The 15379-nt window shown below is 46.6% G+C and overlaps 20 non-coding genes across 20 annotated transcripts; 8 read left to right on the top strand and 12 right to left on the bottom strand.

Annotated features, from left to right (window-relative positions):
- The first annotated feature begins 517 nt into the window (after nucleotides 1-517).
- Nucleotides 518-599, top strand: TRNAS-GCU (transfer RNA serine (anticodon GCU)). The gene has a single exon. It is a non-coding gene; the product is annotated as a tRNA-Ser (tRNA).
- A 391-nt stretch (nucleotides 600-990) lies between these two features.
- TRNAT-AGU (transfer RNA threonine (anticodon AGU)) lies at nucleotides 991-1064 on the bottom strand. Its single transcript has one exon. It is a non-coding gene; the product is annotated as a tRNA-Thr (tRNA).
- A 1159-nt stretch (nucleotides 1065-2223) lies between these two features.
- TRNAT-AGU (transfer RNA threonine (anticodon AGU)) lies at nucleotides 2224-2297 on the bottom strand. The gene has a single exon. It is a non-coding gene; the product is annotated as a tRNA-Thr (tRNA).
- Nucleotides 2298-2981: 684 nt separating this feature from the next.
- On the top strand, nucleotides 2982-3063 carry TRNAS-GCU (transfer RNA serine (anticodon GCU)). Its single transcript has one exon. It is a non-coding gene; the product is annotated as a tRNA-Ser (tRNA).
- Nucleotides 3064-3456: 393 nt separating this feature from the next.
- TRNAT-AGU (transfer RNA threonine (anticodon AGU)) lies at nucleotides 3457-3530 on the bottom strand. Its single transcript has one exon. It is a non-coding gene; the product is annotated as a tRNA-Thr (tRNA).
- A 684-nt stretch (nucleotides 3531-4214) lies between these two features.
- TRNAS-GCU (transfer RNA serine (anticodon GCU)) lies at nucleotides 4215-4296 on the top strand. The gene has a single exon. It is a non-coding gene; the product is annotated as a tRNA-Ser (tRNA).
- Nucleotides 4297-4689: 393 nt separating this feature from the next.
- Nucleotides 4690-4763, bottom strand: TRNAT-AGU (transfer RNA threonine (anticodon AGU)). Its single transcript has one exon. It is a non-coding gene; the product is annotated as a tRNA-Thr (tRNA).
- Nucleotides 4764-5447: 684 nt separating this feature from the next.
- Nucleotides 5448-5529, top strand: TRNAS-GCU (transfer RNA serine (anticodon GCU)). Its single transcript has one exon. It is a non-coding gene; the product is annotated as a tRNA-Ser (tRNA).
- A 393-nt stretch (nucleotides 5530-5922) lies between these two features.
- Nucleotides 5923-5996, bottom strand: TRNAT-AGU (transfer RNA threonine (anticodon AGU)). Its single transcript has one exon. It is a non-coding gene; the product is annotated as a tRNA-Thr (tRNA).
- Nucleotides 5997-6680: 684 nt separating this feature from the next.
- Nucleotides 6681-6762, top strand: TRNAS-GCU (transfer RNA serine (anticodon GCU)). Its single transcript has one exon. It is a non-coding gene; the product is annotated as a tRNA-Ser (tRNA).
- Nucleotides 6763-7155: 393 nt separating this feature from the next.
- On the bottom strand, nucleotides 7156-7229 carry TRNAT-AGU (transfer RNA threonine (anticodon AGU)). The gene has a single exon. It is a non-coding gene; the product is annotated as a tRNA-Thr (tRNA).
- Nucleotides 7230-7913: 684 nt separating this feature from the next.
- On the top strand, nucleotides 7914-7995 carry TRNAS-GCU (transfer RNA serine (anticodon GCU)). Its single transcript has one exon. It is a non-coding gene; the product is annotated as a tRNA-Ser (tRNA).
- Nucleotides 7996-8388: 393 nt separating this feature from the next.
- TRNAT-AGU (transfer RNA threonine (anticodon AGU)) lies at nucleotides 8389-8462 on the bottom strand. Its single transcript has one exon. It is a non-coding gene; the product is annotated as a tRNA-Thr (tRNA).
- Nucleotides 8463-9621: 1159 nt separating this feature from the next.
- On the bottom strand, nucleotides 9622-9695 carry TRNAT-AGU (transfer RNA threonine (anticodon AGU)). Its single transcript has one exon. It is a non-coding gene; the product is annotated as a tRNA-Thr (tRNA).
- A 684-nt stretch (nucleotides 9696-10379) lies between these two features.
- TRNAS-GCU (transfer RNA serine (anticodon GCU)) lies at nucleotides 10380-10461 on the top strand. The gene has a single exon. It is a non-coding gene; the product is annotated as a tRNA-Ser (tRNA).
- A 393-nt stretch (nucleotides 10462-10854) lies between these two features.
- On the bottom strand, nucleotides 10855-10928 carry TRNAT-AGU (transfer RNA threonine (anticodon AGU)). Its single transcript has one exon. It is a non-coding gene; the product is annotated as a tRNA-Thr (tRNA).
- Nucleotides 10929-12087: 1159 nt separating this feature from the next.
- On the bottom strand, nucleotides 12088-12161 carry TRNAT-AGU (transfer RNA threonine (anticodon AGU)). The gene has a single exon. It is a non-coding gene; the product is annotated as a tRNA-Thr (tRNA).
- Nucleotides 12162-13320: 1159 nt separating this feature from the next.
- TRNAT-AGU (transfer RNA threonine (anticodon AGU)) lies at nucleotides 13321-13394 on the bottom strand. Its single transcript has one exon. It is a non-coding gene; the product is annotated as a tRNA-Thr (tRNA).
- Nucleotides 13395-14078: 684 nt separating this feature from the next.
- Nucleotides 14079-14160, top strand: TRNAS-GCU (transfer RNA serine (anticodon GCU)). The gene has a single exon. It is a non-coding gene; the product is annotated as a tRNA-Ser (tRNA).
- Nucleotides 14161-14553: 393 nt separating this feature from the next.
- TRNAT-AGU (transfer RNA threonine (anticodon AGU)) lies at nucleotides 14554-14627 on the bottom strand. The gene has a single exon. It is a non-coding gene; the product is annotated as a tRNA-Thr (tRNA).
- Nucleotides 14628-15379: the final 752 nt, after the last annotated feature.

Genomic DNA, 15379 nt, shown 5'->3' with positions numbered 1-15379 from the left:
TGAGGTGTGTCCCTTTATCCGCAGTCGTTTTCCACTGCTTTCTTTAAGGGCCCACACGGAACTGGAGTTCTGTTCCATACTTGGCAGCAACTTGTAAAAGGATGAAGCTTTCAGTCATGACAATTAGAAAAGCAAAAACTTTTTGAAAAAGGCATCCACACCGACAAATTTGCAGACGACAATAGCAGCTGGAACTTCGTGGAGAGCTAGAGGTTTGCGGTTCCATAGGTGATTTAGCCGCTTCTTAGCAGAGCAAGAATTGTTACCTGCTCTGCTTTCCATGCATAAGGCAGAATAGATGGATGGAAGACATGCCAGGGATGTCTGGAAATGGTTTGGCATCCCTTAGCATAGGTCCACCTTTCAAGGGTTTTCCATGCATCTTCTTGAGGCATTACTTACTGTAGGAGGCGAGGTATGACCCACTCAGCCCATGACCGATCAGCAAAACTCTGCAGGCACCGACTAGGCACACTTTGTTTGGGAGTTTGGCAAAGGGAACCATGGCGCTCACCAGGACGAGGTGGCCGAGTGGTTAAGGCGATGGACTGCTAATCCATTGTGCTCTGCATGCATGGGTTCGAATCCCATCCTCGTCGATTTCTTCTGCTTCGTCCAAGCTGAAATCTTTGTTTGCTAATCCTCTTTTTACTGGACAAGCAGTGATTGTCCCCTCCATGGTGGACTTTAACTGTGACCTCTCAAGACGGCTCTTATTAAAGCTAGGAAAGACGCATATTTGTTGGGTGGCATACAAGTTACGTGGCATATCAACGGGTTAAGTCCACTCTTTATTTTTCATGCTTGATGGCATCCTCGGCCTTCTCATGAAGATGAAGGCCTCTTTGTCCTTTGCAGCCTTTAGCTGGTACTGATTCTAGATCCCCTGACTGGTCTACCTTAGGACTGTGTGAAAGACAAGTAAGATGTCAGACGTGAGCGAATAACTTTTTTTTGGTTTGCTTCAGAAGCTCAAAAGAGAAGAAAGAAAGGCACTGCTGAGATTCGAACTCAGGATCTCCTGTTTACTAGACAGGCGCTTTAACCAACTAAGCCACAGCGCCTTGTGAGGGCAAAGCTGGCACAGCTGTGCAGCTTAAAAAAAACGCCACTGCTATCGGATGTTTCCAATTCCTGCAACCTTTCATGACCTGATGGGGTGGCTCAAACCTTCATGGTTTTTCTTTTCAGGGCTGGAAAAAGGAAGGTGAGCAGATACTAGGTAGACAACTGAGGTGTGTCCCTTTATCCGCAGTCGTTTTCCACTGCTTTCTTTAAGGGCCCACACGGTACTGGAGTTCTGTTCCATACTTGGCAGCAACTTGTAAAAGGATGAAGCTTTCAGTCATGACAATTAGAAAAGCAAAAACTTTTTGAAAAAGGCATCCACACCGACAAATTTGCAGACGACAATAGCAGCTGGAACTTCGTGGAGAGCTAGAGGTTTGCGGTTCCATAGGTGATTGAGCCGCTTCTTAGCAGAGCAAGAATTGTTACCTGCTCTGCTTTCCATGCATAAGGCAGAATAGATGGATGGAAGACATGCCAGGGATGTCTGGAAATGGTTTGGCATCCCTTAGCATAGGTCCACCTTTCAAGGGTTTTCCATGCATCTTCTTGAGGCATTACTTACTGTAGGAGGCGAGGTATGACCCACTCAGCCCATGACCGATCAGCAAAACTCTGCAGGCACCGACTAGGCACACTTTGTTTGGGAGTTTGTCAGAGGGAACCACGGCGCTCACCAGGACGAGGTGGCCGAGTGGTTAAGGCGATGGACTGCTAATCCATTGTGCTCTGCATGCATGGGTTTGAATCCCATCCTCGTCGATTTCTTCTGCTTCGTCCAAGCTGAAATCTTTGTTTGCTAATCCTCTTTTTACTGGACAAGCAGTGATTGTCCCCTCCATGGTGGACTTTAACTGTGACCTCTCAAGACGGCTCTTATTAAAGCTAGGAAAGATGCATATTTGTTGGGTGGCATACAAGTTACGTGGCATATCAACGGGTTAAGTCCACTCTTTTTATTTTTCATGCTTGATGGCATCCTCGGCCTTCTCATGAAGATGAAGGCCTCTTTGTCCTTTGCAGCCTTTAGCTGGTACTGATTCTAGATCCCCTGACTGGTCTACCTTAGGACTGTGTGAAAGACAAGTAAGATGTCAGACGTGAGCGAATAACTTTTTTTTGGTTTGCTTCAGAAGCTCAAAAGAGAAGAAAGAAAGGCACTGCTGAGATTCGAACTCAGGATCTCCTGTTTACTAGACAGGCGCTTTAACCAACTAAGCCACAGCGCCTTGTGATGGCAAAGCTGGCACAGCTGTGCAGCTTAAAAAAAACGCCACTGCTATCGGATGTTTCCAATTCCTGCAACCTTTCATGACCTGATGGGGTGGCTCAAACCTTCATGGTTTTTCTTTTCAGGGCTGGAAAAAGGAAGGTGAGCAGATACTAGGTAGACAACTGAGGTGTGTCCCTTTATCCGCAGTCGTTTTCCACTGCTTTCTTTAAGGGCCCACACGGTACTGGAGTTCTGTTTCATACTTGGCAGCAACTTGTAAAAGGATGAAGCTTTCAGTCATGACAATTAGAAAAGCAAAAACTTTTTGAAAAAGGCATCCACACCGACAAATTTGCAGACGACAATAGCAGCTGGAACTTCGTGGAGAGCTAGAGGTTTGCGGTTCCATAGGTGATTGAGCCGCTTCTTAGCAGAGCAAGAATTGTTACCTGCTCTGCTTTCCATGCATAAGGCAGAATAGATGGATGGAAGACATGCCAGGGATGTCTGGAAATGGTTTGGCATCCCTTAGCATAGGTCCACCTTTCAAGGGTTTTCCATGCATCTTCTTGAGGCATTACTTACTGTAGGAGGCGAGGTATGACCCACTCAGCCCATGACCGATCAGCAAAACTCTGCAGGCACCGACTAGGGACACTTTGTTTGGGAGTTTGTCAAAGGGAACCACGGCGCTCACCAGGACGAGGTGGCCGAGTGGTTAAGGCGATGGACTGCTAATCCATTGTGCTCTGCATGCATGGGTTCGAATCCCATCCTCGTCGATTTCTTCTGCTTCGTCCAAGCTGAAATCTTTGTTTGCTAATCCTCTTTTTACTGGACAAGCAGTGATTGTCCCCTCCATGGTGGACTTTAACTGTGACCTCTCAAGACGGCTCTTATTAAAGCTAGGAAAGACGCATATTTGTTGTGTGGCATACAAGTTACGTGGCATATCAACGGGTTAAGTCCACTCTTTTTATTTTTCATGCTTGATGGCATCCTCGGCCTTCTCATGAAGATGAAGGCCTCTTTGTCCTTTGCAGCCTTTAGCTGGTACTGATTCTAGATCCCCTGACTGGTCTACCTTAGGACTGTGTGAAAGACAAGTAAGATGTCAGACGTGAGCGAATAACTTTTTTTTGGTTTGCTTCAGAAGCTCAAAAGAGAAGAAAGAAAGGCACTGCTGAGATTCGAACTCAGGATCTCCTGTTTACTAGACAGGCGCTTTAACCAACTAAGCCACAGCGCCTTGTGAGGGCAAAGCTGGCACAGCTGTGCAGCTTAAAAAAAACGCCACTGCTATCGGATGTTTCCAATTCCTGCAACCTTTCATGACCTGATGGGGTGGCTCAAACCTTCATGGTTTTTCTTTTCAGGGCTGGAAAAAGGAAGGTGAGCAGATACTAGGTAGACAACTGAGGTGTGTCCCTTTATCCGCAGTCGTTTTCCACTGCTTTCTTTAAGGGCCCACACGGTACTGGAGTTCTGTTCCATACTTGGCAGCAACTTGTAAAAGGATGAAGCTTTCAGTCATGACAATTAGAAAAGCAAAAACTTTTTGAAAAAGGCATCCACACCGACAAATTTGCAGACGACAATAGCAGCTGGAACTTCGTGGAGAGCTAGAGGTTTGCGGTTCCATAGGTGATTGAGCCGCTTCTTAGCAGAGCAAGAATTGTTACCTGCTCTGCTTTCCATGCATAAGGCAGAATAGATGGATGGAAGACATGCCAGGGATGTCTGGAAATGGTTTGGCATCCCTTAGCATAGGTCCACCTTTCAAGGGTTTTCCATGCATCTTCTTGAGGCATTACTTACTGTAGGAGGCGAGGTATGACCCACTCAGCCCATGACCGATCAGCAAAACTCTGCAGGCACCGACTAGGCACACTTTGTTTGGGAGTTTGTCAAAGGGAACCACGGCGCTCACCAGGACGAGGTGGCCGAGTGGTTAAGGCGATGGACTGCTAATCCATTGTGCTCTGCATGCATGGGTTCGAATCCCATCCTCGTCGATTTCTTCTGCTTCGTCCAAGCTGAAATCTTTGTTTGCTAATCCTCTTTTTACTGGACAAGCAGTGATTGTCCCCTCCATGGTGGACTTTAACTGTGACCTCTCAAGACGGCTCTTATTAAAGCTAGGAAAGACGCATATTTGTTGGGTGGCATACAAGTTACGTGGCATATCAACGGGTTAAGTCCACTCTTTTTATTTTTCATGCTTGATGGCATCCTCGGCCTTCTCATGAAGATGAAGGCCTCTTTGTCCTTTGCAGCCTTTAGCTGGTACTGATTCTAGATCCCCTGACTGGTCTACCTTAGGACTGTGTGAAAGACAAGTAAGATGTCAGACGTGAGCGAATAACTTTTTTTTGGTTTGCTTCAGAAGCTCAAAAGAGAAGAAAGAAAGGCACTGCTGAGATTCGAACTCAGGATCTCCTGTTTACTAGACAGGCGCTTTAACCAACTAAGCCACAGCGCCTTGTGAGGGCAAAGCTGGCACAGCTGTGCAGCTTAAAAAAAACGCCACTGCTATCGGATGTTTCCAATTCCTGCAACCTTTCATGACCTGATGGGGTGGCTCAAACCTTCATGGTTTTTCTTTTCAGGGCTGGAAAAAGGAAGGTGAGCAGATACTAGGTAGACAACTGAGGTGTGTCCCTTTATCCGCAGTCGTTTTCCACTGCTTTCTTTAAGGGCCCACACGGTACTGGAGTTCTGTTCCATACTTGGCAGCAACTTGTAAAAGGATGAAGCTTTCAGTCATGACAATTAGAAAAGCAAAAACTTTTTGAAAAAGGCATCCACACCGACAAATTTGCAGACGACAATAGCAGCTGGAACTTCGTGGAGAGCTAGAGGTTTGCGGTTCCATAGGTGATTGAGCCGCTTCTTAGCAGAGCAAGAATTGTTACCTGCTCTGCTTTCCATGCATAAGGCAGAATAGATGGATGGAAGACATGCCAGGGATGTCTGGAAATGGTTTGGCATCCCTTAGCATAGGTCCACCTTTCAAGGGTTTTCCATGCATCTTCTTGAGGCATTACTTACTGTAGGAGGCGAGGTATGACCCACTCAGCCCATGACCGATCAGCAAAACTCTGCAGGCACCGACTAGGCACACTTTGTTTGGGAGTTTGTCAAAGGGAACCACGGCGCTCACCAGGACGAGGTGGCCGAGTGGTTAAGGCGATGGACTGCTAATCCATTGTGCTCTGCATGCATGGGTTCGAATCCCATCCTCGTCGATTTCTTCTGCTTCGTCCAAGCTGAAATCTTTGTTTGCTAATCCTCTTTTTACTGGACAAGCAGTGATTGTCCCCTCCATGGTGGACTTTAACTGTGACCTCTCAAGACGGCTCTTATTAAAGCTAGGAAAGACGCATATTTGTTGGGTGGCATACAAGTTACGTGGCATATCAACGGGTTAAGTCCACTCTTTTTATTTTTCATGCTTGATGGCATCCTCGGCCTTCTCATGAAGATGAAGGCCTCTTTGTCCTTTGCAGCCTTTAGCTGGTACTGATTCTAGATCCCCTGACTGGTCTACCTTAGGACTGTGTGAAAGACAAGTAAGATGTCAGACGTGAGCGAATAACTTTTTTTTGGTTTGCTTCAGAAGCTCAAAAGAGAAGAAAGAAAGGCACTGCTGAGATTCGAACTCAGGATCTCCTGTTTACTAGACAGGCGCTTTAACCAACTAAGCCACAGCGCCTTGTGATGGCAAAGCTGGCACAGCTGTGCAGCTGAAAAAAAACGCCACTGCTATCGGATGTTTCCAATTCCTGCAACCTTTCATGACCTGATGGGGTGGCTCAAACCTTCATGGTTTTTCTTTTCAGGGCTGGAAAAAGGAAGGTGAGCAGATACTAGGTAGACAACTGAGGTGTGTCCCTTTATCCGCAGTCGTTTTCCACTGCTTTCTTCAAGGGCCTACACGGTACTGGAGTTCTGTTCCATACTTGGCAGCAACTTGTAAAAGGATGAAGCTTTCAGTCATGACAATTAGAAAAGCAAAAACTTTTTGAAAAAGGCATCCACACCGACAAATTTGCAGACGACAATAGCAGCTGGAACTTCGTGGAGAGCTAGAGGTTTGCGGTTCCATAGGTGATTGAGCCGCTTCTTAGCAGAGCAAGAATTGTTACCTGCTCTGCTTTCCATGCATAAGGCAGAATAGATGGATGGAAGACATGCCAGGGATGTCTGGAAATGGTTTGGCATCCCTTAGCATAGGTCCACCTTTCAAGGGTTTTCCATGCATCTTCTTGAGGCATTACTTACTGTAGGAGGCGAGGTATGACCCACTCAGCCCATGACCGATCAGCAAAACTCTGCAGGCACCGACTAGGCACACTTTGTTTGAGAGTTTGTCAAAGGGAACCATGGCGCTCACCAGGACGAGGTGGCCGAGTGGTTAAGGCGATGGACTGCTAATCCATTGTGCTCTGCATGCATGGGTTCGAATCCCATCCTCGTCGATTTCTTCTGCTTCGTCCAAGCTGAAATCTTTGTTTGCTAATCCTCTTTTTACTGGACAAGCAGTGATTGTCCCCTCCATGGTGGACTTTAACTGTGACCTCTCAAGACGGCTCTTATTAAAGCTAGGAAAGACGCATATTTGTTGGGTGGCATACAAGTTACGTGGCATATCAACGGGTTAAGTCCACTCTTTTTATTTTTCATGCTTGATGGCATCCTCGGCCTTCTCATGAAGATGAAGGCCTCTTTGTCCTTTGCAGCCTTTAGCTGGTACTGATTCTAGATCCCCTGACTGGTCTACCTTAGGACTGTGTGAAAGACAAGTAAGATGTCAGACGTGAGCGAATAACTTTTTTTTGGTTTGCTTCAGAAGCTCAAAAGAGAAGAAAGAAAGGCACTGCTGAGATTCGAACTCAGGATCTCCTGTTTACTAGACAGGCGCTTTAACCAACTAAGCCACAGCGCCTTGTGATGGCAAACCTGGCACAGCTGTGCAGCTGAAAAAAAACGCCACTGCTATCGGATGTTTCCAATTCCTGCAACCTTTCATGACCTGATGGGGTGGCTCAAACCTTCATGGTTTTTCTTTTCAGGGCTGGAAAAAGGAAGGTGAGCAGATACTAGGTAGACAACTGAGGTGTGTCCCTTTATCCGCAGTCGTTTTCCACTGCTTTCTTTAAGGGCCCACACGGTACTGGAGTTCTGTTCCATACTTGGCAGCAACTTGTAAAAGGATGAAGCTTTCAGTCATGACAATTAGAAAAGCAAAAACTTTTTGAAAAAGGCATCCACACCGACAAATTTGCAGACGACAATAGCAGCTGGAACTTCGTGGAGAGCTAGAGGTTTGCGGTTCCATAGGTGATTGAGCCGCTTCTTAGCAGAGCAAGAATTGTTACCTGCTCTGCTTTCCATGCATAAGGCAGAATAGATGGATGGAAGACATGCCAGGGATGTCTGGAAATGGTTTGGCATCCCTTAGCATAGGTCCACCTTTCAAGGGTTTTCCATGCATCTTCTTGAGGCATTACTTACTGTAGGAGGCGAGGTATGACCCACTCAGCCCATGACCGATCAGCAAAACTCTGCAGGCACCGACTAGGCACACTTTGTTTGAGAGTTTGTCAAAGGGAACCATGGCGCTCACCAGGACGAGGTGGCCGAGTGGTTAAGGCGATGGACTGCTAATCCATTGTGCTCTGCATGCATGGGTTCGAATCCCATCCTCGTCGATTTCTTCTGCTTCGTCCAAGCTGAAATCTTTGTTTGCTAATCCTCTTTTTACTGGACAAGCAGTGATTGTCCCCTCCATGGTGGACTTTAACTGTGACCTCTCAAGACGGCTCTTATTAAAGCTAGGAAAGACGCATATTTGTTGGGTGGCATACAAGTTACGTGGCATATCAACGGGTTAAGTCCACTCTTTTTATTTTTCATGCTTGATGGCATCCTCGGCCTTCTCATGAAGATGAAGGCCTCTTTGTCCTTTGCAGCCTTTAGCTGGTACTGATTCTAGATCCCCTGACTGGTCTACCTTAGGACTGTGTGAAAGACAAGTAAGATGTCAGACGTGAGCGAATAACTTTTTTTTGGTTTGCTTCAGAAGCTCAAAAGAGAAGAAAGAAAGGCACTGCTGAGATTCGAACTCAGGATCTCCTGTTTACTAGACAGGCGCTTTAACCAACTAAGCCACAGCGCCTTGTGAGGGCAAAGCTGGCACAGCTGTGCAGCTGAAAAAAAACGCCACTGCTATCGGATGTTTCCAATTCCTGCAACCTTTCATGACCTGATGGGGTGGCTCAAACCTTCATGGTTTTTCTTTTCAGGGCTGGAAAAAGGAAGGTGAGCAGATACTAGGTAGACAACTGAGGTGTGTCCCTTTATCCGCAGTCGTTTTCCACTGCTTTCTTTAAGGGCCCACACGGTACTGGAGTTCTGTTCCATACTTGGCAGCAACTTGTAAAAGGATGAAGCTTTCAGTCATGACAATTAGAAAAGCAAAAACTTTTTGAAAAAGGCATCCACACCGACAAATTTGCAGACGACAATAGCAGCTGGAACTTCGTGGAGAGCTAGAGGTTTGCGGTTCCATAGGTGATTGAGCCGCTTCTTAGCAGAGCAAGAATTGTTACCTGCTCTGCTTTCCATGCATAAGGCAGAATAGATGGATGGAAGACATGCCAGGGATGTCTGGAAATGGTTTGGCATCCCTTAGCATAGGTCCACCTTTCAAGGGTTTTCCATGCATCTTCTTGAGGCATTACTTACTGTAGGAGGCGAGGTATGACCCACTCAGCCCATGACCGATCAGCAAAACTCTGCAGGCACCGACTAGGCACACTTTGTTTGGGAGTTTGTCAAAGGGAACCACGGCGCTCACCAGGACGAGGTGGCTGAGTGGTTAAGGCGATGGACTGCTAATCCATTGTGCTCTGCATGCATGGGTTCGAATCCCATCCTCGTCCATTTCTTCTGCTTCGTCCAAGCTGAAATCTTTGTTTGCTAATCCTCTTTTTACTGGACAAGCAGTGATTGTCCCCTCCATGGTGGACTTTAACTGTGACCTCTCAAGACGGCTCTTATTAAAGCTAGGAAAGACGCATATTTGTTGGGTGGCATACAAGTTACGTGGCATATCAACGGGTTAAGTCCACTCTTTTTATTTTTCATGCTTGATGGCATCCTCGGCCTTCTCATGAAGATGAAGGCCTCTTTGTCCTTTGCAGCCTTTAGCTGGTACTGATTCTAGATCCCCTGACTGGTCTACCTTAGGACTGTGTGAAAGACAAGTAAGATGTCAGACGTGAGCGAATAACTTTTTTTTGGTTTGCTTCAGAAGCTCAAAAGAGAAGAAAGAAAGGCACTGCTGAGATTCGAACTCAGGATCTCCTGTTTACTAGACAGGCGCTTTAACCAACTAAGCCACAGCGCCTTGTGATGGCAAAGCTGGCACAGCTGTGCAGCTGAAAAAAAACGCCACTGCTATCGGATGTTTCCAATTCCTGCAACCTTTCATGACCTGATGGGGTGGCTCAAACCTTCATGGTTTTTCTTTTCAGGGCTGGAAAAAAGAAGGTGAGCAGATACTAGGTAGACAACTGAGGTGTGTCCCTTTATCCGCAGTCGTTTTCCACTGCTTTCTTTAAGGGCCTACACGGTACTGGAGTTCTGTTCCATACTTGGCAGCAACTTGTAAAAGGATGAAGCTTTCAGTCATGACAATTAGAAAAGCAAAAACTTTTTGAAAAAGGCATCCACACCGACAAATTTGCAGACGACAATAGCAGCTGGAACTTCGTGGAGAGCTAGAGGTTTGTGGTTCCATAGGTGATTGAGCCGCTTCTTAGCAGAGCAAGAATTGTTACCTGCTCTGCTTTCCATGCATAAGGCAGAATAGATGGATGGAAGACATGCCAGGGATGTCTGGAAATGGTTTGGCATCCCTTAGCATAGGTCCACCTTTCAAGGGTTTTCCATGCATCTTCTTGAGGCATTACTTACTGTAGGAGGCGAGGTATGACCCACTCAGCCCATGACCGATCAGCAAAACTCTGCAGGCACCGACTAGGCACACTTTGTTTGTGAGTTTGTCAAAGGGAACCACGGCGCTCACCAGGACGAGGTGGCCGAGTGGTTAAGGCGATGGACTGCTAATCCATTGTGCTCTGCATGCATGGGTTCGAATCCCATCCTCGTCGATTTCTTCTGCTTCGTCCAAGCTGAAATCTTTGTTTGCTAATCCTCTTTTTACTGGACAAGCAGTGATTGTCCCCTCCATGGTGGACTTTAACTGTGACCTCTCAAGACGGCTCTTATTAAAGCTAGGAAAGACGCATATTTGTTGGGTGGCATACAAGTTACGTGGCATATCAACGGGTTAAGTCCACTCTTTTTATTTTTCATGCTTGATGGCATCCTCGGCCTTCTCATGAAGATGAAGGCCTCTTTGTCCTTTGCAGCCTTTAGCTGGTACTGATTCTAGATCCCCTGACTGGTCTACCTTAGGACTGTGTGAAAGACAAGTAAGATGTCAGACGTGAGCGAATAACTTTTTTTTGGTTTGCTTCAGAAGCTCAAAAGAGAAGAAAGAAAGGCACTGCTGAGATTCGAACTCAGGATCTCCTGTTTACTAGACAGGCGCTTTAACCAACTAAGCCACAGCGCCTTGTGATGGCAAACCTGGCACAGCTGTGCAGCTGAAAAAAAACGCCACTGCTATCGGATGTTTCCAATTCCTGCAACCTTTCATGACCTGATGGGGTGGCTCAAACCTTCATGGTTTTTCTTTTCAGGGCTGGAAAAAGGAAGGTGAGCAGATACTAGGTAGACAACTGAGGTGTGTCCCTTTATCCGCAGTCGTTTTCCACTGCTTTCTTTAAGGGCCCACACGGTACTGGAGTTCTGTTCCATACTTGGCAGCAACTTGTAAAAGGATGAAGCTTTCAGTCATGACAATTAGAAAAGCAAAAACTTTTTGAAAAAGGCATCCACACCGACAAATTTGCAGACGACAATAGCAGCTGGAACTTCGTGGAGAGCTAGAGGTTTGCGGTTCCATAGGTGATTGAGCCGCTTCTTAGCAGAGCAAGAATTGTTACCTGCTCTGCTTTCCATGCATAAGGCAGAATAGATGGATGGAAGACATGCCAGGGATGTCTGGAAATGGTTTGGCATCCCTTAGCATAGGTCCACCTTTCAAGGGTTTTCCATGCATCTTCTTGAGGCATTACTTACTGTAGGAGGCGAGGTATGACCCACTCAGCCCATGACCGATCAGCAAAACTCTGCAGGCACCGACTAGGCACACTTTGTTTGTGAGTTTGTCAAAGGGAACCACGGCGCTCACCAGGACTAGGTGGCCGAGTGGTTAAGGCGATGGACTGCTAATCCATTGTGCTCTGCATGCATGGGTTCGAATCCCATCCTCGTCGATTTCTTCTGCTTCGTCCAAGCTGAAATCTTTGTTTGCTAATCCTCTTTTTACTGGACAAGCAGTGATTGTCCCCTCCATGGTGGACTTTAACTGTGACCTCTCAAGACGGCTCTTATTAAAGCTAGGAAAGACGCATATTTGTTGGGTGGCATACAAGTTACGTGGCATATCAACGGGTTAAGTCCACTCTTTTTATTTTTCATGCTTGATGGCATCCTCGGCCTTCTCATGAAGATGAAGGCCTCTTTGTCCTTTGCAGCCTTTAGCTGGTACTGATTCTAGATCCCCTGACTGGTCTACCTTAGGACTGTATGAAAGACAAGTAAGATGTCAGACGTGAGCGAATAACTTTTTTTTGGTTTGCTTCAGAAGCTCAAAAGAGAAGAAAGAAAGGCACTGCTGAGATTCGAACTCAGGATCTCCTGTTTACTAGACAGGCGCTTTAACCAACTAAGCCACAGCGCCTTGTGATGGCAAAGCTGGCACAGCTGTGCAGCTGAAAAAAAACGCCACTGCTATCGGATGTTTCCAATTCCTGCAACCTTTCATGACCTGATGGGGTGGCTCAAACCTTCATGGTTTTTCTTTTCAGGGCTGGAAAAAGGAAGGTGAGCAGATACTAGGTAGACAACTGAGGTGTGTCCCTTTATCCGCAGTCGTTTTCCACTGCTTTCTTTAAGGGCCCACACGGTACTGGAGTTCTGTTCCATACTTGGCAGCAACTTGTAAAAGGATGAAGCTTTCAGTCATGACAATTAGAAAAGCAAAAACTTTTTGAAAAAGGCATCCACACCGACAAATTTGCAGACGACAATAGCAGCTGGAACTTCGTGGAGAGCTAGAGGTTTGCGGTTCCATAGGTGATTGAGCCGCTTCTTAGCAGAGCAAGAATTGTTACCTGCTCTGCTTTCCATGCATAAGGCAGAATAGATGGATGGAAGACATGCCAGGGATGTCTGGAAATGGTTTGGCATCCCTTAGCATAGGTCCACCTTTCAAGGGTTTTCCATGCATCTTCTTGAGGCATTACTTACTGTAGGAGGCGAGGTATGACCCACTCAGCCCATGACCGATCAGCAAAACTCTGCAGGCACCGACTAGGCACACTTTGTTTGGGAGTTTGTCAAAGGGAACCACGGCGCTCACCAGGACGAGGTGGCCGAGTGGTTAAGGCCATGGACTGCTAATCCATTGTGCTCTGCATGCATGGGTTCGAATCCCATCCTCGTCGATTTCTTCTGCTTCGTCCAAGCTGAAATCTTTGTTTGCTAATCCTCTTTTTACTGGACAAGCAGTGATTGTCCCCTCCATGGTGGACTTTAACTGTGACCTCTCAAGACGGCTCTTATTAAAGCTAGGAAAGACGCATATTTGTTGGGTGGCATACAAGTTACGTGGCATATCAACGGGTTAAGTCCACTCTTTTTATTTTTCATGCTTGATGGCATCCTCGGCCTTCTCATGAAGATGAAGGCCTCTTTGTCCTTTGCAGCCTTTAGCTGGTACTGATTCTAGATCCCCTGACTGGTCTACCTTAGGACTGTGTGAAAGACAAGTAAGATGTCAGACGTGAGCGAATAACTTTTTTTTGGTTTGCTTCAGAAGCTCAAAAGAGAAGAAAGAAAGGCACTGCTGAGATTCGAACTCAGGATCTCCTGTTTACTAGACAGGCGCTTTAACCAACTAAGCCACAGCGCCTTGTGATGGCAAAGCTGGCACAGCTGTGCAGCTGAAAAAAAACGCCACTGCTATCGGATGTTTCCAATTCCTGCAACCTTTCATGACCTGATGGGGTGGCTCAAACCTTCATGGTTTTTCTTTTCAGGGCTGGAAAAAGGAAGGTGAGCAGATACTAGGTAGACAACTGAGGTGTGTCCCTTTATCCGCAGTCGTTTTCCACTGCTTTCTTTAAGGGCCCACACGGTACTGGAGTTCTGTTCCATACTTGGCAGCAACTTGTAAAAGGATGAAGCTTTCAGTCATGACAATTAGAAAAGCAAAAACTTTTTGAAAAAGGCATCCACACCGACAAATTTGCAGACGACAATAGCAGCTGGAACTTCGTGGAGAGCTAGAGGTTTGCGGTTCCATAGGTGATTGAGCCGCTTCTTAGCAGAGCAAGAATTGTTACCTGCTCTGCTTTCCATGCATAAGGCAGAATAGATGGATGGAAGACATGCCAGGGATGTCTGGAAATGGTTTGGCATCCCTTAGCATAGGTCCACCTTTCAAGGGTTTTCCATGCATCTTCTTGAGGCATTACTTACTGTAGGAGGCGAGGTATGACCCACTCAGCCCATGACCGATCAGCAAAACTCTGCAGGCACCGACTAGGCACACTTTGTTTGGGAGTTTGTCAAAGGGAACCACGGCGCTCACCAGGACGAGGTGGCCGAGTGGTTAAGGCGATGGACTGCTAATCCATTGTGCTCTGCATGCATGGGTTCGAATCCCATCCTCGTCGATTTCTTCTGCTTCGTCCAAGCTGAAATCTTTGTTTGCTAATCCTCTTTTTACTGGACAAGCAGTGATTGTCCCCTCCATGGTGGACTTTAACTGTGACCTCTCAAGACGGCTCTTATTAAAGCTAGGAAAGACGCATATTTGTTGGGTGGCATACAAGTTACGTGGCATATCAACGGGTTAAGTCCACTCTTTTTATTTTTCATGCTTGATGGCATCCTCGGCCTTCTCATGAAGATGAAGGCCTCTTTGTCCTTTGCAGCCTTTAGCTGGTACTGATTCTAGATCCCCTGACTGGTCTACCTTAGGACTGTGTGAAAGACAAGTAAGATGTCAGACGTGAGCGAATAACTTTTTTTTGGTTTGCTTCAGAAGCTCAAAAGAGAAGAAAGAAAGGCACTGCTGAGATTCGAACTCAGGATCTCCTGTTTACTAGACAGGCGCTTTAACCAACTAAGCCACAGCGCCTTGTGATGGCAAACCTGGCACAGCTGTGCAGCTGAAAAAAAACGCCACTGCTATCGGATGTTTCCAATTCCTGCAACCTTTCATGACCTGATGGGGTGGCTCAAACCTTCATGGTTTTTCTTTTCAGGGCTGGAAAAAGGAAGGTGAGCAGATACTAGGTAGACAACTGAGGTGTGTCCCTTTATCCGCAGTCGTTTTCCACTGCTTTCTTTAAGGGCCCACACGGTACTGGAGTTCTGTTCCATACTTGGCAGCAACTTGTAAAAGGATGAAGCTTTCAGTCATGACAATTAGAAAAGCAAAAACTTTTTGAAAAAGGCATCCACACCGACAAATTTGCAGACGACAATAGCAGCTGGAACTTCGTGGAGAGCTAGAGGTTTGCGGTTCCATAGGTGATTGAGCCGCTTCTTAGCAGAGCAAGAATTGTTACCTGCTCTGCTTTCCATGCATAAGGCAGAATAGATGGATGGAAGACATGCCAGGGATGTCTGGAAATGGTTTGGCATCCCTTAGCATAGGTCCACCTTTCAAGGGTTTTCCATGCATCTTCTTGAGGCATTACTTACTGTAGGAGGCGAGGTATGACCCACTCAGCCCATGACCGATCAGCAAAACTCTGCAGGCACCGACTAGGCACACTTTGTTTGTGAGTTTGTCAAAGGGAACCACGGCGCTCACCAGGACTAGGTGGCCGAGTGGTTAAGGCGATGGGCTGCTAATCCATTGTGCTCTGCATGCATGGGTTCGAA

The sequence above is a fragment of the Engystomops pustulosus genome, chromosome 7, assembly GCF_040894005.1.
Source record: "Engystomops pustulosus chromosome 7, aEngPut4.maternal, whole genome shotgun sequence".
Lineage (NCBI taxonomy): Eukaryota > Metazoa > Chordata > Amphibia > Anura > Leptodactylidae > Engystomops > Engystomops pustulosus.
The sequence above is the reverse complement of the archived record's forward strand: the minus strand, read 5'-3'. Positions and strand labels throughout refer to the sequence as shown.